Source organism: Dermochelys coriacea, chromosome 7 (genome assembly GCF_009764565.3).
Source record: "Dermochelys coriacea isolate rDerCor1 chromosome 7, rDerCor1.pri.v4, whole genome shotgun sequence".
NCBI classification, from domain to species: domain Eukaryota; kingdom Metazoa; phylum Chordata; order Testudines; family Dermochelyidae; genus Dermochelys; species Dermochelys coriacea.
Window position 1 is genome coordinate 117,451,496 of NC_050074.1, and position 26,592 is coordinate 117,478,087.

The 26,592-nt window shown below is 43.3% G+C and overlaps 1 protein-coding gene across 2 annotated transcripts in view; it reads right to left on the reverse strand.

Moving 5' to 3' along the window:
* Positions 1-13,605, reverse strand: part of SHOC2 (SHOC2 leucine rich repeat scaffold protein) — a 101,307-nt gene extending 87,702 nt beyond the window's left edge. The window contains exons 1-2 of one of the 2 annotated variants that reach the window (XM_043519462.1): positions 13,458-13,578; positions 11,487-11,668 (exon numbers count right to left, since the gene is read on the reverse strand). The gene's annotated coding sequence lies outside the window, so the exon portion shown is untranslated. Of the gene's footprint in view, positions 1-11,486; positions 11,669-13,457 lie in introns of both variants that reach the window. The other variant, XM_038410371.2, reaches the window with a different exon arrangement.
* Positions 13,606-26,592: the final 12,987 nt, after the last annotated feature.

The window sequence follows — 26,592 nt, forward strand, 5'->3', positions numbered from 1 at the left end:
TAACAGGTTCCAGAGTAGCAGCCGTGTTAGTCTGTATTCACAAAAAAGAAAAGGAGTACTTGTGGCACCTTAGAGTTGTACAGCTCACGAAAGCTTATGCTCAAATACATTTGTTAGTCTCTAAGGTGACACAAGTACTCCTTTTCTTTTTTGCTAAAGTGCTTTGAGATCTTTGGATGACAGGAGCTATAAATGCAAATTGTAGTACTTATTATATTACATCAGTTCAAAAATTTCAAACTGTTTTTAAAACTGCTTTTGAAGAAGCATACTCAACCAAGAGAAGTGTTGTATGTTGGGAGGGGCAAATGCTGAAAGGGAGAAATAGTTCCTTCCTTTCATCCTTTTCCCTCTCAATTTTACATCTGAGAAAAATATTTTGTTTTTCACTACCACTAGAGGGCAGCAGTATGTAAAGCTGCTACTGATCTGTATGAAAAGTGTAGAGGAAACAATGGGGGCTGAAACAAAGAGAGAGGAAAGTCAGAGACCCAGAGAGGGATAGAAAGTTAGTCATACCAGTGAAGCTAACTGCTTGTTAAAGGAAGAGTGTGCATCCCATCTGTCTGTTATAGAAAGGCTGGAATAGTTTCAATAACATTTCAGAATACACATGACACTGAATATATGGTCCAATCATGTAATCCTTCCTCTTAAAAATAGACCCACTGATTTCAATGGGACTACACATACAAATCAGGGTTGCAGGATTTGAACCCACATCCTTGTTATACATTAACTGTCACTGAACTTTGAGAATGAAGATCTTCCAGTTGCCAGTACTGCAATTTGTTTATATAAATTCTGCATTTCTGAAAGAGTTCTGGTTTTCACGCAACAGCTAATTGGTTCAATAAATAAAATCCTGCTTTAGAAGAACAACATCAACACAGATAAGTTTGTAACTGAAGCCTAATCAATGATTGTGTATAATTGAAGTCTTCTAGAATGATGAGGTTTGTATAAAGCCATTTTAGAATCATTAGTCTGCAAGTCTTACATGAAAGAAATACAAGTCAACCAACACCTCTCTGAACACACAGCCCTAACCAGGAAAGAAAAAAGTTTCACAGTGGTAGCTGTGTTAGTCTGTATCAGCAAAAAGAATGAGAAGTACTTGTGGCACCTCAGAGACTAAGGAGCCACAAGTACTCCTCGTTCTTTTTGCAGGAAGAAAAAGTAAGTGTGGTGGCTAAATGATTGCCCAAGACAAGGAAAATAAAATTATGGGCAAAGCAATGAAAAAAATCCATTTTGATCTACTCAGGGCAGCACTAATTAAAGTTTTACTTCCCCCACCAGACCTGACACTTCCAAATAGAAACCACACAACACATTAAATGTCATCAAGCAAGCTACTAATCAGTTTTCCCAGTACACTAGCCAGCAAATACATAACCAGCAGTAAAAAACAAATATATCAGGCTACAATCTGCCCTAATTTGCACCTTGTACAATACAATTGTACCATGCACTTCAAAGGAATTACACAAGGTGCAAGTCAGCACAAAATTTGCCCCTCTTCAGTACAAGTTTCCACTGTTGTAATTCAAATAATTTGCTGACACAAATCTCTCTTCTCTTATGACTGAGCAGAAGTTTAGATTAACAAAACCCTGATAAACTCAATACAAAAATCATCATCCAAAATTAAATTCAGTAGAGTTGGAACACTTTGCCAGTAGTATAAAATTCTGTTTATAACTAAAAGATTACTTTCAGGCCATTCTATATCAAATTTTATATATGTGGTATATTAATAAGCTCAGAGGATAAGGTTTTTATTGATAAGTGTCAGTAAACATCCATTTCATTGTACACACAAACTGATGAAAAAATATTTCCACTGATAATTGAAGTTTACTGATAGGCAAAATAAGAAAAATGCAGCTTGAGAACTAGAGTTTGATTTAATAATATTTACTTTGTATAATTTGACATGTGATGTTAACAATTTGTGTTTTAAGTTATAAAGCTTTAACTTTTTGAATCTCAACATCTAGTCATTAAATAATTGTCTGCATAATCTCCTGCAACTGTGAAAATTTAAAATAGATAATTTAAAAATTCCTAACCAAACATCATCCACTGAAATTATTTTTTAAAAAAATCAAATTCTGCCAATCCTATATGTTACACACAGACAGCTACTAAATTGTAGAATATATTAGAAAAAAATTGTTACAGGCTTAACAGCAGCTCAAACCACTTTTTATATGCATTATTTGGTTTCACTCCTCCCCATAATAAATAAATTGTAGGAAGCAGCTACTTTTGCATATTTTCTACAAGTTTTTTTTTAATCCCTTTGATTACACACATCTGTCAACAATATACAGATGTAAAACAAATGTAAACAAATACTCTATCAGTATCAGTATTCTTACAACTACAATACCCACCCGCTGAAGTGAAAAAACAGATTGACAGAGCCACAAGAGTACCCAGAAGTCACCCACTACAGGACAGGCCCAACAAAGAAAGTAACAGAACACCACTAGCTATCACCTTCAGCCCCCAACTAAAACCTCCCCAACACATCATCAAGGATCTACAACCTATTCTGAAGGTCGCCCCATCACTCTCACAGATCTTGGGAGACAGGCCAGTCCTTGCTTACAGACAGCCCCCCAACCTGAAGCAAATACTCACCAGCAACCACACACCACACAACAGAACCACTAACCTCGGAACCTATCCTTGCAACAAAGCCCGTTGCCAACTCTGTCCACATATCTATTCAGGGGACACCATCATAGGGCCTAATCATATCAGCCACACTATCAGAGGCTCGTTCACGGGCACATCTACCAATGTGATATATGCCATCATGTGCCAGCAATGCCCCTCTGCCATGTACATTGGTCAAACTGGACAGTCTCTACGTAAAAGAATAAATGGACACAAATCAGACGTCAAGAATTATAACATTCAAAAACCAGTTGGAGAACACTTCAGTCTCTCTGGTCACTCGATTACAGACCTAAAAGTGGCAATACTTCAACCAAAAAACTTCAAAAACAGACTCCAGCAAGAGACTGCTGAATTGGAATTAATTTGCAAACTGGATACAATTAACTTAGGCTTGACTAGAGACTGGGAGTGGATGTGTCATTACACAAAGTAAAATTATTTCCCCATGTTTATCCCCCCCCCCCCCCAAACACACACACCACTGTTCCTCACAGGTTCTTGTCAACTGCTGGAAATGGCCCACCTTGATCATCACTACAAAAGGTCCCCCCATCCCGCGCCCCGCTCTCCTGCTGATAATAGCTCATCTTAAGTGATCACTCTGGTTACAGTGTGTACGGTAACACACATTGTTTCATGTTCTCTATGTATATAGATCTCCCCACTGTATTTTCCACTGAATGCATCCGATGAAGTGAACTGTAGCTCACGAAAGCTTATGCTCAAATAAACTTGTTAGTCTCTAAGGTGCCACAAGTACTCCTTTTCTTTTTGCGATCACAGACTAACACGGCTGCTACTCTGAAATCTATCAGAGGCAATACCAGACTGTGTGGGTTTTCAAGGTGAATCCCTCATATTCTTCTATGATCAGCATTTTATACAACACATACTACTACATACACAGCTCCTCTGGTAGCTCTTTACTTCCTTGTTTAGAAGGTAATTTTTGCACTGTTTATTTTTATGAAGACCTATTTTAGGCTGCTATGGCTTTTGTTTACATATTAAACCACCTGATGCTGCCAGCTTTTACAGGAGCCATATAGTTTGCTAGTGAAGTCATGTTCTCTCCAATACTTTCAGTGAGTTCCCTGGAACAAAAGGATTCTAAAAAGAACTTAACATTTATGGAAATATAAAACGAATCGCCTCTGCCTACTCATCCTTTAGGATTAAATAAACATTCTTAATACATAGTTCTACTTTTCAGATGCAGCTGACTGAAGCCCTGGGAAAAATACTAAGGAATTGTCTTGCCAGCACAAAATCCACAAAGTTACAAACTTCACAAATACTAGAATTCATACAATAAAAATAGCAAGGGTCAAGTAACTTATTTTTATCTTGGCCAATCAAGCAAGTTTCCTTTCCATTACAGGACTTGTTAAAGGGAAAGGAAGTAGATATCAGTATTTCACTTGACTGCATATAACACAGGAGAAAGAAACAGATCTGCTGCTTGGTTAAGGATTTGAATTAGTCTTTTATATTCTACACGCTACATTTGCTTTCTAGAGGGAGCATTAGACAATTATTCAGAAATATTCTATTAACTTAGACTTACTGTGTTGTTATACAAAGCTTTAAATTTCAGTGACACTGAATTGGTTTCTCTTGTTAAAAAAATAGACTATCCTGTGCAAGCTCTTTTTTCCCAGGAAGTTAAAATAATCAAAAACATTTGGAGATAATGTAAATGTTTCTACTTCCATACTGTTTTAAGTAAACACTGTTAATTTCACGAGTTATAGCACAAAGCAACATAGTTTAGAGAACATAAAAAAGCAGTGAAAATCTTAAATACAAGAGACTGGTAGCTCAGATATCATTGTTATAGTCAGCATTTACGGGCAAAGCCAGCAGAGAAGCCATAGCCGGACTAAAACATGGAGACTGAACTCCCATTTTATCAAGATTAGGTTGATTTGGGAGTGTGGAGGAGAGAAGAGGAAAGAAGTTTGCAACATCATGATCCACGGCAAACACAGTTTGAGGATAAACAGTGGGCTTCAGTCTCCCTGGCTGCCAATCATGTAGCTTTCCAGCAAAAAATTCACTTTAAAGCTTATGCTCAAATAAATTGGTTAGTCTCTAAGGTGCCACAAGAACTCTTTTTCTTTTTGTGAATACAGAGTAACACGGCTGCTACTCTGAAACCTTTAAAAACATGCTAATCTACATAAACTGTAGGGGCTGGTGGTTCTTCTAAGAATTCAAGCTTTCATTTAAAGAGATTATTCAATTTCTAGCAATGATTTTGAGTACAGATAGTCTAGATCTAATGATCTGAAAATCCTATGGCAGAACTGGTAACCAGTTGTGCTATGTTCTTCAAGACACCACACAAGGTTACATGTGTTACACTCTAGAAATAATTAAAATCCAAATGTGCATGAAAATTCAGAAGATCGGCTAAAGTTTCTCACTCTCTTGGTTGCAAGATTATTTTTATTCCTTCACTGAATACTCTTTAATCTTAAACTTCATGGAAATGATTGCTGTCACCATAGTTACTTCATCTAAACTCCTGGTATTCACACCGCAAGATTTCACTGTCACGAATACTGTTAAAAATGAAAAGTTCAAGTAATATCTATTATACCTTTTTGGCAGCACTTTGCAGAACACTATTAAGAGGTTCATGACTGCAGGAGAGCTGAGAGAAATTTTACGGTTTTGCAATATTTGTCACTTGCAAGTTGAGGCCCTCCCAGATTTTAATAATTAGACATCTTTAATTCCAACAACAGGACCAGTCCTTATTTCATGAAATTTCTTAGCTATCTCCTTGTCATATTATTCAAGCAGCTTTTTTTATATATTTAAACATGCCAATTTACTTACATTAGACATTTAGAAATAGGAAAAGCTCATCAGATCAAACATGCCTATCATTTTGGGGTGTTATTTACATCAGTTTACAAAAACAATGTAAAAGAGTGATTAAGCAAAACAATATAGATAACTACTTGCTATGTAATTCTGTCCATATATATTGTTGCCATATCACATGATAAGGCAGTATCTAAGGAAACTGAATTTTTAATTAACTGCATTTTGTCCCTACATGACTAGCAATCATGAGGGCACCCAAAACTTCAGTGATGCAATAAGATTGCCATTGACAGACAAAGTGAATATTCAGCCAGACCACTGTAAGAACCTAACCAGAGATCAAGCCTCGCGGTGCTTGATCTGCAGGTAGGCCACATCTCTTTGGGATTTGCCATGATGATGGTAACTAAATTCAAACTGGCAAAAATTGGCATTTTATGCTAGTAAAACAACACAGAACAACTGCTTACCAATACAGTCAGGTAAATGGGACACTAGTTAACATCACTTAACAGCTTTGAAAAGGAACCTCATAACAGACAAAGCACCTGTCCCTTTCAGTTCTTACAAATTGTGCCTGGGTTCAATCATATCGGTGCGCAGATACTATCAACAGAAACGAAGAATGCCTTTAGTAATGTTAATCATAAGTCATGTAGACTTTATTACCATGCTACCTAAACGACAAGGGAGCCTGATTCTCCATTCTTTGCACACCCAACATTCCCAGTGAAATCTACAGGAGTTTGGGGTACGCAAGGAATGCAGAAGCAGGTTCCAAGTAAACAACAGCTCTGCAACCTCATCTATAAAACAGTTTCGGAAATAGTTGCTGAGAAGAATCACTTATGCTTAAAAAAAAGTTGCTTTATCCGAAGTGCCTATATCAACATGTGGGCAGAAAGGGTGGGAGACTGGAACATGGACAAATGAAAATTGTACCTCATCACAAACAAGCTTCACCACTTAATGACGTGCTTCAGAACCTTCTTCTCGTTCACTGCCAGCCATGAACAAGATCTATGTTCAAATAAAGAGTCTATTTTAAAACACCAACAGGCTAGGCAGTGAGAGAGTGAACCAAGATGTGCTGCAGTATTTAGGCAGCCATTATAATGTAAATGTGTAAGGTATTAAAAAGTCTATACAAGGTGCACAGCTTCTGTGGTCTATATATAATGCCAAAAGAACGAACAATCAGAATCCATACATAATGATAAGCCTCCGAGTACTGGGGTACACAGGTCCACTGAACCAAACCATGTCTGTGTAATCATCATGATTCCACAAGCATAGTGTCTTATGGATCACATATACCCTGCCCACACTTTGGATGGGTGCCACTTTATGAGGCAGCCATAGGCACACAAAGGACTGGTATGAGAAAGGTAAGAGTAAACTACATCCAATTTGCTCTGAACATCACATTTCCCATGATGAACAAACATTTAGGCTCCCATATGGCTTGCATCACAAATAATATCTCTTTTAGCAAGATGACTGCCACTTGCAGCCAAGTGTCAAGTTTTAAATATAATCTTTTTAAAATATATTTACATAATTTTCATATGATGAAGTGTACTCTTCAGCACAAGAATGTTCACAACAAACGGGGTACATATTTATGCAACTGAAAATTCAATATATATTTAGAAAATAAAGATGCACTTTAACATCACCAGCACACAGACTACAAGCTATCCTTTGGCACACATGGGAAGGGAACTCAGAAGGAAAAGTTAAAATTGTTCAAGCTTTTCCTATTTCTTACTTTTCAAAGGACTGTAATGTGTCTAAATAATTAACAATAAACCAATAAAATGCTAAAAGAACTAAGGATACAGTGATACCAAAATCATTAAAAGAGCTCTTTGAACATCCACCGTGGGACCAATTTATACTACTTCAGGATATCCTAGCATGTTTTAGCTCTAAGCAGTATGTATCGCTATACGAGATTATGTACTGTAATATTTTCCTTACAATATTCCACAGATTCTTCTTACTCTGTACTGACCTTTACAGGGGCTGAAATTAACTATCTGATGTGAAGTCTGAGGTTTAAAAAAAAAAATTACAAACACAGCACAATCTATTTATTTATTTATTTTTAAAGAGAAGCACCTTTATTACCTAGAAGTTAAAAACTGTACAATTCCTTTGTAATTAGAGCCATCTCTTTATAAAGAATTACTTTGCTGAAAAGAGTTTGATTTCAGAATATGCCCCTATTTAAAGAGAGGTTTAGTACTATGTTACCTAAAAAATATCGGACTTTGATAGTGCAGGCACAGTGAGCATAAAAATGTTAAAATGTTAGTACCTCAAATATTACTTTATCATCAAATGCTACAAGTTGTATCTCAATACATTTTGTAACATTCCAAACTGTATTTCAGACACACAGAAAATATGCAGTATTGTCAGACAGGGTAATTGTAATGTAAACAAGGATTATTTTAGTCTTTACAAGCTTGCTGGGGAAGCAGTTAAATCTTCCATATCATCAGTTCCTTTGCTCCTCCACCAAAAATATTTCCATAAAGAAATGCAGTCATCTCCTCCAAGATGAAGCACAACACAATGTGTAAGCAAAATTAAATATATGGATATAAAAAAGAAAAAGGGAAAAATACAAGGATTTCTTCAATCCAAAAAGCATCCACAAACAACCACCCCAGGAAACAAGTACACATAATGAACTTCAAATAATTTCAGAAAACCTGGTGATCAATCATCAGGGCTTGTTAACAGGACTTCCCAACACTGGGTTAAATTAACTTTTGGGCTAGTGCAACATAACAATGTTTATCTAACCTCCACCGCTCCCGCCCCACCCACACACACACCAGAGATGGTAGCAAGAAACCTCACAGTGCTCCCATACTACCAAGGTAACCTGTACCAGACACAGCAAGCTCCTCTGAAAGACACTGAAAAAGCCAACACCTACCTAAGGATGGGAAAAGAGAAATAGCCATCAGAATCTGATGGGAGAAGGAAATAATTGAGTGAATCATCCCAGCTGGAGCTAGGTGGAGGGAAGAGGAAAGAGACAATCCCCAGCACCTCACCTACCAAGCGCAATTAGCATGGAGAGCAATTCTTCATCATTCCTCAGAAGTTTGGAATAGTCAGTAGCAAGGGAGAATTTTCTGTATTTAATTACCATTCATTCAAATTTAAATGATAAAGGCTGATATTTTAGCCACCTCTGAAATGTTCAAATACTCTCCCAGTGAGAATTTTATTCCCTTATTGTAAAATGCAATCTTTCCAAAAGATACTATCCTTGGACCCTGACCACATCTTTCCCCCCCAATCTTTAGATATCTATTAGACAAGCCTGATACCAATGTAAAATTTTATCCCTGTCTGTCTAGTTTTACATTCTTAATCCCTTTAAGATATGTACATGTACATACCTAACGTTCTTTACTAAACAGCCCTAGACATGGTGTACATATATTACACACACACACACTAGTGAACAGTTCATTCATGATGACAATACTGAAATAAGGACCATCACACATTCTTTCAGCAGAAACGCTCATTTCATAGAAAGCCATGATCATGTAACAATAAATCCAAGAATTTCCTAATTGGAGCGCACACAATGAAAATGTTAAAAGAAAGCCACATGCAGAAAGCTACAAAAATTATTTATTGGTCAGATAGAAGCCTTTCAATAATCTAGTGTTCTTAAAATAAAGTACTTCCATTAGTGTGATTTAATTGTCAAGATAACAAAGGAATGCCCCTCCCCATACCTCTTGCCTTACAGATCTGTCATGTTGGGAAGATAGAATTATACCAGGATCAGCAGCTAGTCACAACCAGCACTATTTACCAACCCTATCTCTGCTGTTATGTGATATAGGGGATTCTGCTTTACATTTCTATAAAAAGTAGAATAGGGAATGTTATGTTGCTCTGATTCTGACAAAACATGGGAAAAGTGTTCCCTTTTCAAATGAGGAATCCAAGATACATCAATGATGTTTTTTGTACAAAATCATCTTGCTTTATTATCAGATTATACGGAGGTGATTGTTGCCTGATCATTTCACTTGTTACATCTACAGAAATCCAGCACCTCAACAAAACAAGTATATATGTTTAACATGAACTGAAAGGATCCAACTGCAACCTCCTAAATCTTTCATTTTACTTGCTCAGAGCTCAAGATTAACCGAACAGGAAACCAAAATATTCAAGCTCAAATCTTTTTAACAAGAATTGACAATATTAGGGTATTTTTTAAAATTGGAATGTATCTACAACGCAATATTAAACTTTCAAGATGCAGAAATTCTTTTCAGAAATCAGCCTAGGGTTATATTGAGATCATTATACAAGCTATGCTTAAAATATGGCAGTACATGTTGTATTACTTAATATGACCACCACCTTTTTCAGGCCCTTAATTTTATAAATAGATGCATCCAATAATACCTGAAGATAGACAGATAGATCTATAGTTCCATGAAGTGTGTGTGATTTTTAAGGGTGTGATTTTTTCCCTATTAGAAACAAGTAAATAGTTTAGATAGATAGATAGATATAGATATAAAAAGACATCAAAGTAATTTGTCAAAAAAATCATTGGCTAATTTTTGTTTCAGTAATTTTTGGTTCCAAAAGGCTGAGACTGTGTCACTACTGCAGCAATTACAATACATGCAATTAAAACTCAATCGTTAATATTCTGCTGTGAAAAGGTCTTTGCGCACACGCATGCATAAATACATAAAATGCATGCTTTCACAGTCTATATCAATTTCAAATACATTAACTGAAAATTACAATTAGCATAATCTTTTATTACTTTTTAATTTAATATATAATGACATTTTTAAAAAATGTCTATATCTACTCTTATAAATCCATGTGCAGTCTGAATGCAATATTTCTCCATTAAACTTCAGTTATGCTGAACTGCTACATAGTCCACATACAAACACAACCGTAGTCAAGTACATGCAACAATCCAATACAATTTGATTACTATAACTCTCTAGTGACTTAAAGATATATTTGTGTAATTTACATAGACAATGAACACACTTTTTACAACCACATGTATATTGGAAGCTGTCACTAAATGTTCTTCACAACACATCTACAGTTCAGATACAAAAATTATTTGATTGCAGAATACGTTTTTAAAGAGAGGCTTTTTGTATGGCTCCAACAGAATTGCCACAAAATAAATGCCGTGAAACAGGAAAATTTCACACCTATATGAAAAGATGGGGGGAGAGGTATAGCTAGCACAACCACATAGTACTGTAGATGCAATGATTACCCTGAATGTCAGGTAATCATTACTCTGTATGTTAGTTGCTACTAAACACATACATAAAGCATCTTTAATTTCTCTTCAGCCTGCTCACAATATTTTGGTTAGAGGAAAGACAGTATTGTAAAAACTGTGCTTCCTTATTTTATTTAATATCACCATTTCACTATATGAAGAAGATGTATCATAAAATAGTATCCCAAAATGCAGGGAGGCAAGACACCACCAAATACACTAAAAAAATTCACACCCAGGCACACAATATGCAGTAATTTGAATTTATCCCACCTGCTCATAAACCTAGAGGCTTACACAGCTGATCCGTACCATAGCTAGCAAACAAATTCCAGGCAAAGATTTATTAACATTGCCCCCTGGTTTGCAGGGAACACCACACAATATATATATTTTTACTGATGATTGCTATGTTTGTCTCTTGCAAGTGTTTGAACCTGTCCATAACCAGTCTCTAGAAAGGGTTTCCCCTAATAATTATAAAGCTGACAACACCCCTCACTTTGTTTATAGCGGGGGTGGGGAGGGAGCACATAAAAGATATATTTTTAAAACATGACACCATGGCATTTTATTTCAGAACCAATATCCACCACCTCCACACACACCCCTTCTCCCAATAAGCCTGTTTTACCTGCTCATAAAGGGGCCTTAGTGCCTTTGTGTTTGGGGCTTCCTGCTTCTGCTCTCTACCATCTCGGCTGTTGTTCCTGCTTCTTCTGTCTTGCTGCCTTTTAGGCCCAGCCCCTGCCTGCTGTCAGCAACAGCAGCCTCGGCACAGCCTAGAGCCGAGACTTCTCCACCTACAGGCTCTCCCTGGCAGCAGCAAGGGATGTGAGAGTTTCTGTAGCTAGTGCCACAGAACATACTCAACGACCCTTTCACCACCACAGCAGCCTCTGCCGTCCCTTCTCTCGCCACTGCCACTGCCTTCCCCTCTAAACGCAGCCCCCCACACCCCATCCCTCAGCCGTTCCCCCCCACAGCCCTACTAGCGCACCCTTACCCCACCCCCTACTCCCCAACCCGACTCCCTCCAGCCCTATTCCCCATCTCCCACTCCCCATGTTCGAATCCCTCCATTCCCCAGCCCCCATATCCGATCCCCTCCAGTCACCAGCCTCCTACCCCCCCATCCCTCCATTCCCCAGCCCCCATATCCCATCCCCTCCAGTCACCAGCCTCCTAACCCCCCAACTCCCTCCATTCCCCATCCCCTCCAGTCACCAGCCTCCTAACCCCCCATCCCTCCATTCCCCAGCCCCCAGATCCCATCCCCTCCAGTCACCAGCCTCCTAACCCCCCAACTCCCTCCATTCCCCAGATCCCATCCCCTCCAGTCACCAGCCTCCTAACCCCCCCAATCCCTCCATTCCCCAGCCCCCATCCCCTCCAGTCACCAGCCTCCTAACCCCCCCAATCCCTCCATTCCCCAGCCCCCATCCCCTCCAGTCACCAGCCTCCTAACCCCCCCAATCCCTCCATTCCCCAGATCCCATCCCCTCCAGTCACCAGCCTCCTACCCCCCCATCCCTCCAGTCACCAGCCTCCTACCCCCCCAATCCCTCCATTCCCCAGCCCCCATCCCCTCCAGTCACCAGCCTCCTACCCCCCCATCCCTCCAGTCACCAGCCTCCTACCCCCCCATCCCTCCAGTCACCAGCCTCCTACCCCCCCAATCCCTCCATTCCCCAGCCCCCAGATCCCATCCCCTCCAGTCACCAGCCTCCTACCCCCCAACTCCCTCCATTCCCCATCCCCTCCAGTCACCAGCCTCCTAACCCCCCATCCCTCCATTCCCCAGCCCCCAGATCCCATCCCCTCCAGTCACCAGCCTCCTAACCCCCCATCCCTCCAGTCACCAGCCTCCTACCCCCCCAATCCCTCCATTCCCCAGCCCCCATCCCCTCCAGTCACCAGCCTCCTAACCCCCCCAATCCCTCCATTCCCCAGATCCCATCCCCTCCAGTCACCAGCCTCCTAACCCCCCAATCCCTCCATTCCCCAGATCCCATCCCCTCCAGTCACCAGCCTCCTACCCCCCCATCCCTCCATTCCCCAGCCCCCATATCCCATCCCCTCCAGTCACCAGCCTCCTACCCCCCCATCCCTCCAGTCACCAGCCTCCTACCCCCCCAATCCCTCCATTCCCCAGCCCCCAGATCCCATCCCCTCCAGTCACCAGCCTCCTACCCCCCAACTCCCTCCATTCCCCATCCCCTCCAGTCACCAGCCTCCTAACCCCCCATCCCTCCATTCCCCAGCCCCCAGATCCCATCCCCTCCAGTCACCAGCCTCCTACCCCCCAACTCCCTCCACCCCCTTTCCCGAACCCCTCCACCTCCCACCCTCAGCCCCCTCTTCCCTAACCCCCACCCCCATTCCCGAATCCCTCCACTCCGCAGCCCCCTATTCCCCGCCCCCTGCTGCAGCCCCACCGAGCTCATCTCCGCACCCCTAGCTCCCCCTCACACCCCAGCTTGCTTCGCCGTGCCAGCCGCCCAGCCCAGCCCCCCGCCTCTCCACACAACCTTCCCTCGGTGACCCCTGCGTCCCGCGACTGCCCAGCCCCTCGGCTCACAGCGCCAGCCGCAGCCGCACTTACCGTGAGGGATCCGCCATCCTCCTCAGCCCCTCTCAAGCCCGGCCCTGCCGGCCGCCGTCACCGCGCACCGACCCGTCACGGGACTCCCCACCCACAGGCCTCCGGCACACCATAGAGAGCGCCACAGCCGCAGGTAGAGCGCCGCGCGGCGCCGCCATCTTGGATTAGGGCGGAAGTGCCATGTTGCCATGGGCAACGGTTGGGCAAGGACAGTGATTTTTTTTTTTAAAGGGGGGGGGTTAAAATAAAGGAAACTGGTAACTTCTACAAGACTGCGAGTAAAAAAATAAGGGGGGGGGAAGACAAAAATAGCCACGTACCCACTCCCCCACCATGAGGGGTCCCACCGCAGACACTCAGGTGCCCCGGCCTGGCCGGACGAGGGGCCTCATGCTGTGATACCCACTGACCCCTTCCCAACACCACCAGAAGCCGCAGAGGCCAACACCCGCCACGATCTGCCGCGAACACCCCCTTCTTTTACTAGTGTTCCCACAGTACTTGGCCTATCACCTTAACGAGCTCGGAACAATCTAGTCCAGCCTCCCTGACCCTGCCCTGGGCGTCAGCGGGGGTCTCCAACGCGCGGATTCAGAGCTTTCTCCCCTTCCCTAAGCATGCCGGGGGCAGGTGCTCATCCCACAGAAGCATCCCTCCGTGCAAGCGCTCCCTCGTTAAAGAGACGTTAACGAACGCCAGCTCTCGCCCCTCTATCCCACGGCTTCACAGTGTTGGCTGGAAGCCCCACCTGCTGCAATCAGCAGACTGAGTGCGAATCTCAGCTTTCATTTTAAAAAATAGCAAGTGGTTGCATGGAAAAGCTGGAAAACATGACTCAAGTGCCCCCTCAAGGCTCAGAAAACTGGAAAAAAAGAACCAAAAATTTGTTATTTTTAATAACATAAGAACGGCCACGCTGGGGCAGACCAATAGTCCATTGAGCCCAGTATCCTGTCTTCCGACAGTGGCCAGCGCCAGATGCTTTGGAGGGAATGAACAAAACAGGACAATTATTGAGTGATCCATCCAATTGTCCAGTCCCAGCTTATACTTTTGGACTTCCCAACATCCCCTGCAGCAGTGGATTAATGCACTGGCCCATGGGGCCCGTGCCCGGGCCCTGGCCAGTATGGGGGCCCCCAGCTCTGGCTGTGGGGCCCAGACTTCAGCAGTGAGGCTTCAGGCTCGGATCCAGGGATCCCGACTGCAGGCTTTGGGATCCGACCACATTGCAGCAGGCTCTGGCCCTGGGCTTAAACCTCCCCGCCATCAGCCCTGGCTACCTCTGTCTCCTCCGGCCCCAGGCTTTGGCTGTGCAGTGGCAGGCTTTGTTCCTCAGCCACAGGGGCCCGGGCTCCAGCCCCAGGCTCATCACCCCTCCCCCATCGCCCCTTGTCCCCACTGCCTTCTCCAGCTCCTGACCATGCGGCAGTGGGCTCTGGCGCCAGGCTCAGTACCCCACTACCCCCATTGTCCCTGACTCCCGCTGCCTTCTCCAGCTCCGACCCAAGCCATGCAGCAGTGGGTGCTGGCCCTGGCTTCACCCACTGCTTCTGGCCCCCACTGCCACCCCCATCCCCTTCTGCCTCCTCCAACACTGAGCTTAGGCTGCATGCTCCTTCCCCCGCTGCAGGACTTTGGACTTGGGCCCCACGATCTGGTCGTGGGGCTTCTGGCTCCGGCCCCAAGCTCTGGCCCCCGGCCATTTGGCGGTGGATGCTGCCCCGGGCTCAAACCCCCAATCGACCCTGGCCCTCACTGCCGCCCCGTCTCCTCCCCTTCCTCTCCATGGCCTCTGGCCCCTATCCATTGCCTGCATCTAGGGTGACCAGATGTCCTGATTTTATAGGGACAGTCCCGATATTTGGGGCTTTTTCTTATATAGGCACCGATTACCCCCCACCCACTGTCCCCATTTTTCACATTTGCCATCTGGTCACCCTACCCGCATCACCCCTGGCTCCTGCTCCTCCCTGCCCACCTCCCCATCCAGGGCTTAATTTGTCCCTGGGCATGCCATGGTTTAGTAAATCTGCTGTGAAAAGTGATATTTGTATGTTTGTTAATGTCACTTTTCACAGCAGACTTAGTAGCTAGCTGGGAGGCAGTGAAAAGTGATATTAACATACAAGTATCACTTTTCACAGCAGCTGACTTACCAGATAGCAAGTCTTTAAAAAAAACAACAACAACCAAAAAAGCAAAAGAAATAACAACAAAAAGACAAAAACATGCAAAGCACCTTAATTGTGTTTCTAGTCTGTTTAGGTACAGTAAAAAATAGAGACAACTGTACATTTTTATTACTGAGTCTGCAAAAAGAAAAACCATACTTAAATAAATTGCAATGATTTGGACATCTATATGTGTATATTTATGTATTTTTCCTAAAGTTAATTAAGTATTTTAGCGAAAAGTGTCAGAACGGCCACCAGCAAGAGTTGCAGCTGCTGATGAGGGTCTCCCCCTGCATAATGCTCAGGTTTAAGAAAATTGGGAGAGATGCAAGAAACACTTGTTGACCTCTGAATGACTGATTCTTATAATACCAGTGTTGTCTAGATTAGCAGTGAACATCTTTGTGTTATGGTACAGATAATATCTAGCCATATTCATTGTCTATGAGGAAACATTGAGCAGTTAATTTAGGTATTATGAACTGGGATATGATTTGCTTCATTATTAATGCAGTGTGTAAACAGTGAATGGGGTCTTTGTATTAATGCGTTCTGATATATTCGTGTTTTTAATAGGGGCCCAAATGTTCTTTGTGTCCAGTAAATTTTAATCTGTCTCTGGTCCCCAGACAATGAGTTTCACAGGTAAAATATCTCATGATTTTAAGCCAATCTCATGATTTCTTTGGGGCCTGACTCTTGATTTTTGAACTCGCACAGTTTTAAACAGTCTGACGCAAATCCCCTCCTTCAGTTGCTGAGACTTCAGTCTCTCAGTTACGATGTCACAATTTTTAAACCTGTTCAGAAAATTGCTGTCAAAATAATGTTAATGTTGCCTCTCCAAGCAGTAACAGGTCTTTGTGAACCAGTTTCCTGTTTGGAGCAAAAATTGGTGACATTGCAGTAAGCAAATACATCCTTCTATTTGTTTATTTACAAGATATACACAGGTCCTGTTTTCTGAAACAGGTGTGGTAACAAACCCCATTCAGAAACACAGGCACCACTGCTCTGTCCCAAAGAAGCAGCTTTATTCCTCTGCCTCACTCCAAAGACCCATAAAGACTCATAGCCAAAACCAACTGCAGTTGAACACACTGGCTTTCTGTAACAATTGGTGGCTCAGCACATAGTTTAAAACCCATATGATTTCAACACATGGACCTTGATCTAGCCTCTAGCCCCGCCTCTAAGACTACAAAGTCTGAAAGTCATGCATCTGGGTGTCAATCTATCTTCCTTTTGCTTAGCTGCTTTCCAACACAAAAGGAACTTAACTAAGGTTTCCCTGCATGATTGGGAGAATCCATAATTAGTCTCTAAATCCAATAATGGCATCAATGACTGCCAATGACAACCTATTATACTATTATGAAAAATGGGAACATTTCTCCCATTTTCTCACCAGCTGTAATAATGTATCTACTACTCCAGTCCCCATACTGTCCTTCAGGGTACACATGACCTGAAATACTAATGTAATTAAACAAAACAAACCCTTTCAGTCATTATACGTATCATAATAATATTAAAAAAGACTCAAATCAAATTTTCCCCATTGCAGGTCACGGCTAACTACCGTTCTGACATATTGCAGGGACAGAGTGGAAAATTTTTAAATATTTTGCTACAGAATGGGAACTGTCCCTGGCTCGTATTCATTATGACCTTACAGCAAGGTACTTTGCATTATGCTTACATCAGATCTTACAAACTATGCAGGGTCAGGCTACCACTGAAAGGAACATGTGGGTACTGCAGAAAGTAGTTTTGGCTCTGCAGCAGGATGACAACCTTCCTTCTGAGTCAATAATGAATGTATATTCTGCAGCCTGGTGATGAGCACTCTCCTCTGCTGCTGGAGCTATCTTCTTTTGTATGGCATGAAAAAGCAAGCTCCCGATGCTCATTATGACACAGCCTGTGGCATTTTTGCCAAGAGCAGGGCTTTAATCTCAGTGTGTAGCCGTCCTGGGCATGATGTTAAACTGCATCCTCCGCTGCCTTGTGGATACTTTCTGGTTGAAGAAAGGCTAAGGGGTCTCACCCCAACAGAAAAAAGCAGAAGTGAAAGGCAGTTAGCTGCTCTATCTGGGTTGCTCTCCAGCAGAAGCTACGACTTTTGTGTCACTGAACATCCAGACTCACTCTGGCCTTTGGATTCTGGCTCAGTGGTCATGGGAGTGGGTAGCATAGGCAGGGGAAGGCTGTGCCTCCTCAAACAGTTCCACGCTCTGCCCCTAGGTCCCCTCCTGCTTCCCGCTAGTTGGCCCCAGCCCTGGCAGGCTGCTCCTCTTCCGGGAAGCCTGCTGGGGCTGGGGCTAGGGCGGCTGGGACTTGGGTGGCTGGGGCTTCAGGTTTACGGGGGGGGGGCCGTGTCCCGCCTGGCAGATGCTCCAGGGCTAGGGGAGCGTGCACTTCCCACTCAGTGCTCTGGGGCTGGAGCGGGCACGCGCCGCCCACTGGGCGCTCTGGGGCTGGAGGTGCTCAGGCGGCCCAGGGCTTGGCAGGGCTGGCATCTGTGGGGGGCACTCTAGGATTCCGTGGGGGAAGGGGGGCAGGAGGGGCAGGGCCTCAGGTGGAAGGGGTGGGCTGGGCTGGGAGCTAGTCTCCCCGATACAATGGTTCACCCACCGCCATGTCAGTGGTCTAAAGGGGGGGTGACAAGTCTATGGCAGTCTCCAGTCCTCCATAACTTTGCCTAGGCATATGCACTGAAGGTCTTGGAAAGATGGTCGCAGGAATCCAAGAGAGAGGCATAGGGGCCCTGGGGTAGCTACCAAGAGTTCCATGCAGCCCAGTTTTAGGATGGCCTGCTTGCCTCATGTGAGGGTGACCCTGGAAAAGGTGGGTCAAACAAGCCCTGCCTCATTATTTACATCCTGGCTCAACTGTTTTTATAAACAGAATTGCTTGCTGGAATATTTGGACTTGGAATTCTTGAGCTCTGTTCCAGTCAAGGCTTATCAGTGACCACCTTCTTTGCTGGTAACATCAGAAGAACATCGTGGAGATACTTGAGGTTCAAGCACTGGCACCAGCTGGACTTGGTACTGACAAAATGTACATATTTGAAAGATATCTTACATACACAATCCTTCCAAAGCACAGACTGTGACACAGTCCATACTCTTGTCTACTGCAAAGTGAAATTTCAAGCTAAGAAGATCCACCACAATATAACTGCCATGCAACCTCATATTGACTTGTGCTGAATCAATTATCCTCTCAAGAAATAGCTTTTTAATGAAGAAGTAGCAAAGACAGCCAGAATGAATGAAACTGCTTCAGATGCAGGGGACATCCTGAAGACAAGTATGTACAATGCGGCAATCAAGAGTTTTGGAAAGAATATAAAAAAAAACGTTGAATGGTTCATAGACCATTTGGAGATACTGCTGCCACTCATTGGGAGGAAAAGATCTGCCCTGATCACCTACAAATCTATTCCTACTACCGATTCGCTCAACAACCTAAGAGAAGCTCATAAGGTTGTTCAAATAACTTCCAGGAGGTGTGCTCAAGAATTTTGGCTGGATCTCTGCAACAGCATCCAACAGGCGGCTGAAGCAGGTGCCCTCATACAACCATCTACTGTCATTAAAAAGGCCATTGGGCCAATAAAGAACAAGACATCTCCACTGAAAGATGTGGATGGCAATTTTATAACTGATAAAGGGAAGCAAATGGAGAGGTGGATTGAGCACTATGGAATTATATACTCAAGGGAGTCTGTAGTGTGTTAGATGAATTGCCTGGGTTTGAAGTTCTGACTTTGCTGAATGCCAAACCTACACTAGAGGAATCTGAACAAAGCATCAAAAAGATGCTTCAGGACAACAACAAAGCTTCAGGTTTCAGAGTAGCAGCCGTGTTAGTCTGTATTCGCAAAAAGAAAAGGAGTACTTGTGGCACCTTAGAGACTAACAAATTTATTAGAGCATAAGCTTTCGTGAGCTACAGCTCACTTCATCGGATGCATTTGGTGGAAAAAACAGAGGAGAGATTTATATACACACACACAGAGAACATGAAACAATGGGTTTATCATACACACTGTAAGGAGAGTGATCACTTAAGATAAGCCATCACCAACAGCAGGGGGGGGAAGGAGGAAAACCTTTCATGGTGACAAGCAGGTAGGCTAATTCCAGCAGTTAACAAGAATATCAGAGGAACAGTGGGGGGTGGGGTGGGAGGGAGAAATACCATGGGGAAATAGTTTTACTTTGTGTAATGACTCATCCATTCCCAGTCTCTATAGAGACTCTTTTTTTTTTTTTTTCCACCAAATGCATCCGATGAAGTGAGCTGTAGCTCACGAAAGCTTATGCTCTAATAAATTTGTTAGTCTCTAAGGTGCCACAAGTACTCCTTTTCTTTTTCTCCTTACAGTGTGTATGATAAACCCATTGTTTCATGTTCTCTGTGTGTGTGTATATAAATCTCTCCTCTGTTTTTTCCACCAAATGCATCCGATGAAGTGAGCTGTAGCTCACGAAAGCTTATGCTCTAATAAATTTGTTAGTCTCTAAGGTGCCACAAGTACTCCTTTTCTTTTAACAAAGCTTCAGGATCTGACTGTTTACCTGCTGAAAGCTACAAATGTGCAAAGACTTGCTGCAAAGACTGCATGGGGTATTGATACTCTGTTGGAAGGAAGAAACTGTTCTCCAAGATTTTAAGGATGCTTGTTTCATCCAACTCTATAAAAACAAAGGAGACAGAAGTGTTTTTAATAAATCCAGAGGTATATCTCTTCTTAACATTGTGGGAAAAATCTTAAGCTGTATTCTTTTACCTAGACTTCAAACTTTAGCTGAGAGAATCTATCCTGAGAGCCAGTGTGGCTTCCGCTCAGGAAGATCCACCATAGACGTGGTCTTCTCTGTAAGACAACTGCAGGAAAAGTGTAGAGAGATGTGTATTCCATTGCACATGGCTTTTATATATTTAACAAAAGCCTTTGACAGGGCTATTCGGTCAGGGCTTTATATTGTTCTGAAGAAGCGTGGTTGTTCACCTATATTGCTAAACCTTGTGAAATCCTTACTCAATGGCATGAAGGCAACTGTAATGTATGAAAACCGAGAGTCTGACTTGTTTAACATCAACAATGAAGTGAATTAGGGTTGCGTACTGGCTTCTACATTTTAAAATATTTACTTCTCATTACTGCTTCAACATGCATTCCGCGATGTTCGAGAGGGTGTCTATCTTAGCACTAGACATGATGGAGGTTTGTTTAACATTGCAAGGTTCAGAGCTAAGATGAAGGTGAAGGGACCTATTGTACGCAGCCTTTGTGGCTCATAGTGTGGATGCCCTACAACATCTTATTACCAAGTTTTCTGATTCACACATTGCTTTGGGCTAGCAATAAACTTAAAGAAGACTGTTATCATGCACCAAGGCTTTTCAGAACCAGTTCCACATATCACCTTAGATCAGTGGTGGGCAAGCTGCTACCCATCAGGGCAAGCTGCTGGCAGGCCACCAGACCATTTGTTGACATTTCCACGGCCACTTCCCGCAGCTCCCATTGGCTGGGAATGGCGAACCGCGGCCACTGTGATCTGTGGGTGGCCATTCACATGTAAAAAAATGGTCTGGCAGCCCACCAGTGGCTTGCCCTGATGTGCGGCCTGCAAGTTGCCCACCACTGCCTTAGATGGTATTCATCTAGACTCTTAAATTGTCCAAAGTAAGGGAAAGATCCCAGAATGTCATTTTAACCTATAAACATTTTATGTAAAACTGTTGTTAAAAAGCACAGAATGGAGTCAAAGAAATGGTGTAAACCATGAACATGGTATACATGTGCTTACCTTTATGCCCAAGGTACCTCATCCAAAGCCCATTGGAGTCTTTTAATTGACTTCAGTGGACTTTGATCAGGCCCATGACAGCCCTATTGAATTCAGTGGGACTACTCATGTGTGTAAAATTAAGTACCTGCAAAAATATTTGCAGGAACAAAGCCATGAACTGCTCATGTGTGTAAAGTTAAGCACGTATTAGCGTATCCCGAATCAGGCCACAAATTTGTTTTGACAAAGTAATTGCTAATTAGGATTTTTCAGGGCTCCTAGTAAGGTTACACAGATATAGCAGTAACCCAAATAAAAGTAGTGTTCATACAGCGACTCCTGGAAATTTGGTTTCATGGGGCAATTTTAATGGAATGAGGTTGCCACCCCTTTTGAGCATTTCTAGTCCATGGAGAATTTGGCAACTTAGTGTGTCAGAAAGGACGGCAGGGAGCTTTGAGTAGCAGTATTATTTCTATGTCCCCTTTATTCTTACAACCATCTTCTCCTGAGTGTGAAGGATTTACCATCATGCTCTTTGCCCTTCTTTTTCCTGATCTTGGAAACCAATCCATTTGGACAAAAGGAGGAGTGAATCAGATGATACCACGGATATAGCTGTGTCTTGAGCAACTTCTTAATAATGAACCTAAGGCTTCTGCTGTCCTCCCTTTCTGTGTGAGTTTCCTCCCTGATCTTGAACCTCTTTCATCTCTCCCATTTTTACCTTCTGTCTAATAACCATCTGGCTAACCATCCAGAACAAATCTAACCTTGCAACGCTTTACAACTAGTTCGGCAAGGTACAGGCAATTCTTGCTTGCCAGGAGTGGCTAATTTGGTCTCATGTTGTGCCCTATGGTCTTCCAGGAATAGATCCTCAGCTGATGTAAATTGAAGTCAATGGAGCTGTGACAATCTACCTATCCAGTATCTAAATGGCAAACATCAGCCACAGAAGCTACATTTTCCTCACTTTTGTCATTCTTTTCTTTCTCCCTGTTGGTGTACATTTGTCCAGTTTTAAAACCTTCCACTCCCCTCCCCAGTCTGGCTCTTGTCCCCTGCCTCTTGTCTTGTCCTGTCCTCCCCCGTGCTGCCTGCTGCATGCCAGCAAGGGTGATTATTGAAACCACAGGAAAGATAGGATCCTTGCTTTCAGTTCCAGGGCCTGGCCCCAGCCTGGTGCAGAGCAGTAGTTACACATTTCCTCGCCTCATTCTCAAAAATGGCCAAATTCTTTCCAAACAAATTCAGCCTGAAGCAGACACCTGGTATGGAAAATTTCAGCCCCAATGGTTAACGTCTGGCAAAGTAAGAAGCAACTGAAAACAGGATCTTATAATGGAAATTGTCAGGCAACCTTAAAAATAGGCATCACTATGAGTCCTGCTTGTAATATATAATAATTCAATTTCCTAAACAGTTAATAGAAATATTTCAATATCTTCTCACATGTGTGAAAGGTGCTAGTGCAGAGGTGGGCAAACTACGGCCCATGGGACTGTCCTGCCCAGCCCTTGAGCTCCTGGCTGGGGAGACTAGCCCCCAGCCCGTCCCCTGCTGTCCCCCCTCCCTCGCAGACTCAGCACACCGGGCTGCCAGCGCAGGAGGGGGCTGCACTGCAGCGGCAGGGGAGAGCAGGAAGGGAGGCTCACCTTCAGCCTCAGGGGAGCAGGCAGGCTGTGGGGGTGGCGGGAGTGCAGCGAATGCGGGCGGAGGACTCAGGAGGAGCACCGGGTGGCCCTGCAGCCGGCCAGAGAGAAGTGGCACTTTGAAGGGGAAACCGCCGCTTCTCTCCAGCTGCGCAGATGCCCCTGCTCCTCCTGAGTCCTCTGCCCATGTTCACAGGGCCGCATTCCAAAAGGGGCTTTAGAGGGGGAGTTGGATAGGGGGTGGGGTCCCGGGGGGACGGTTGGGGACAAGGAGTAGGGGGGGTTGGATGGATTGGGGGTTCTGAGGGGGGCAGGAAGTGAGAGGGGGCGGATAGGGTTAGGGTTTGGGGAGGCACAGCCTTCCCTACCCGGCCCGCCATATAGTTCATAGAATCATAGAATATCAGGGTTGGAAGGGACCTTAGGAAGTCATCTAGTCCAACCCCCTGCTCAAAGCAGGATCAATCCCCAATATTTGCCCCAGATCCCTAAATGGCCCTCTCAAGGACTGAACTCACAGCCCTGGGTTTAGCAGGCCAATGCTCAAACCACTGAGCTCTCCCTCCCCCCAAGAGTTTTGGAATCCCGATGTGGCTCTCAGGGCAAAAAGTTTGCCCATTGCTGTGCTCGTGTCTCTCAGCGTTGGCTGCCATTTTACTGATGCTTCCAATCAGTCTAGCCTGATGATGTGTGGTTTGAGACACAAGCCAGGCTGATCAGCATTTGAATGCAGGAGAAGACCTTACCAACTTGAAAGCACTACATTTTTTTAAAGTAAAATGTTTAATATTACAAAGGTGCTTAAATTACTAGTACATTAACCAAAATAAAATTCTAACCAAAAATAGTTGAACTTCCCTTACAATGTTCAGGGTGACATTTCTAAAGGGTCTGAGCCACTGAGCTTAACACAAAAAGTAATGCCTATTGAAAGGGAAATATAGGGAAAGGGCATGACCAGGAAAATGCACCTATCATGGAATTTCCAGGGTACTGCAGCTGGGTGAAGGATCTACTGGGTGAAAATATTTTGTACCACAAAGTGTATTTTCAACTGCTTGTCCCAAGGAAGAACCCCACATCAGCTGCCCGCCATGGAGTTATGGCATTTATTATTATTTATATTGTGGTAGCACATAGGAGCCCTGATTGACAATCAGGGCCCCATTATGCCAGGCAACGTAGAGATCAACAACCCAAAAAAGTCAGCCCCTGCACCAAAGAGCTCACAATCTATCTGTCAGCCAGGATGCAACAGGGGGACAAAACGGACAAATGGAGTGAGGTACACTGGAAGGATGAGATAACCATAAAACAGAGTTTAGCAGACACCTCAGTGCCCCCCTTGCAACTCCCAGATGGGAGTGTTGCATCATGGCGGAGGTAGGTTTTGAGGCGTTTTACATAGAGCAGCCATCAGAAAACAGAATCTCACTTTGGAGCAGGTTTGCTCAGCAGTGCACACACTTAGACCAGTATCAGCCACAAGAACAAGGAACAGGAGGGGAGAAAAAGCAGGTAGCTCGAAGGCTCTGTTGACACCTCAGAGCCTGGCCATACCTTTAGAACTGGATTTACAGGCCAATGTTAGCTTCCTTGATTTTACTCAGGCACAAATCTTTCAGAGACCACAAGTGCTTCAGGTAACAGCTGTGGATGCTGTTATGAATCCAACTAGAAATATAAAACAAAAAACTATGTCAGGAAATAATCATATTCAAAGGAATTGAAGCGATGAAGCAAGGTAGGCCTCAAATATGTTAAAAAACACCACCACAGACACAGTGAACAAAAATAATCTTCTGTTCTCCTTCTCCCAACACTTCACTGTTGGCACTGAAAATACCTCAGTTACAGCTCTCTGCAGCTAGCCATTGTGATATTGACGTAGAGCAGCAAACTGAGAGTCACTAGCTTCAGCCTCTCCCTCTTAAATCTATAGTGATGGTTCCCTCACTGCATCCGCTTCAGGCCAAACTGAGGCATTGGTTGATGTAAGGTGTATGTGGGGGGACAGGGATAAGTGCTTCCTCAGACATGACCCATTAGCCCAGGACCCTGTCTTCCGACAGTGGCCATTGCCAGTTGCTTCAGAAGGAATGAACAGAACAGGGCAATTACTAAGTGATCCTTGCTATCGTCCAGTTCCAACTTCTGGAAGTCAGAGGTTTAGGGACACCCAGAGCATGGGGTTGCATCCCTGACCATCTTGGCTAATAGACATCGATGGACCTATCATCCATGAACTTATCAAGTTCTTTTTTGAACCGAATTATGGCTTTGCTTTCACAACATCCCCTGGCAAGGAGTTCAACAGGTTGACTGTCCATTGTGTGAAGAAGTACTTCCTTTGTTTTAAACCTGCTGCCTATTAAGTTCATCAGGTGATTCTTGAGTTACATGAAGGGGTAAATAGCACTTCCTTTTTCACTTTCTCCACATCATTCATGATTTTATAGACTTCTATCATATTCCCATTAGCTGGCTCTTTTCCAAGATGAATAGTCTCAGTCCTTTTAATCTCTCCTCATATGGAAGCAGTTCCATACCCCTACTCATTTTTATTACTTATTATTTTAATTTTTTGCCCTTTTCTGTACTTTTTCCAATTCTTTTTTGAGACGGGGTAACCAGAACTGTATGCAGTATTCAAGGTGTGGGCTACCATGGATTCATATTGTGACAATGATATTTTCTGTCTTATCTATTCTTTTCCTAATGGTTCTTAACATTCTGTTTGCTTTTTTGACTGCTGTTGCACATTTAGTGGATGTTTTCAGAGAACTATCCATGACTCCAAGATACCTTTCTTGAGTGGTAACAGCTAATTTAGACTCCATCAGTTTGTACATATAGTTGGGATTATGTTTTCCATTGTGCATTACTTTGCATTCATCAACATTGAATTTCATTTTCTATTTTGTTGCTCCATCACCCAGTTTTGTGAGATTCTTTTGTAACTCTTTGCAGTCTGCGTTGGACTTAACTATCTTGAGTGATTTAGTATTGTCTGAAAACTTTGCCACCTCATTGTTTACCCTTGTTGCCAGATCATTTATGAATATGTTGAACAGAACTGGTCCCAGTACAGATCCTTGGGGGACTTCACTATTTACCTCTCCTGCGAAAACTAGCCACTGATTCCTACCCTTTGTTTCCTGTCTTTTAACCAATTACTGATCCATGGGAGGACCTTCCTCTTATCCCATGACTGCTTACTTTGCTTAAGAATTTTTGGTGAAGGAGCTAGTCAAAGGCTTTTAGAAAGTCTAAATACACTGGAGCATCCTTGTCCACATGTTTGTTGCCATCTTCAAAGCATTCCAATAGATTGGTGATGCACTATTTCCCTACACAAACCCTGTTGACTTTTCCCCAACAAATCATGTTCATCTACATGTCTGATAATTCTGTTCTTTACTATATTTTTAACCAATTTGCTAGTACTGAAATTAGGCTTACTGTAATTGCCAAAAGAATGAGGAGTACT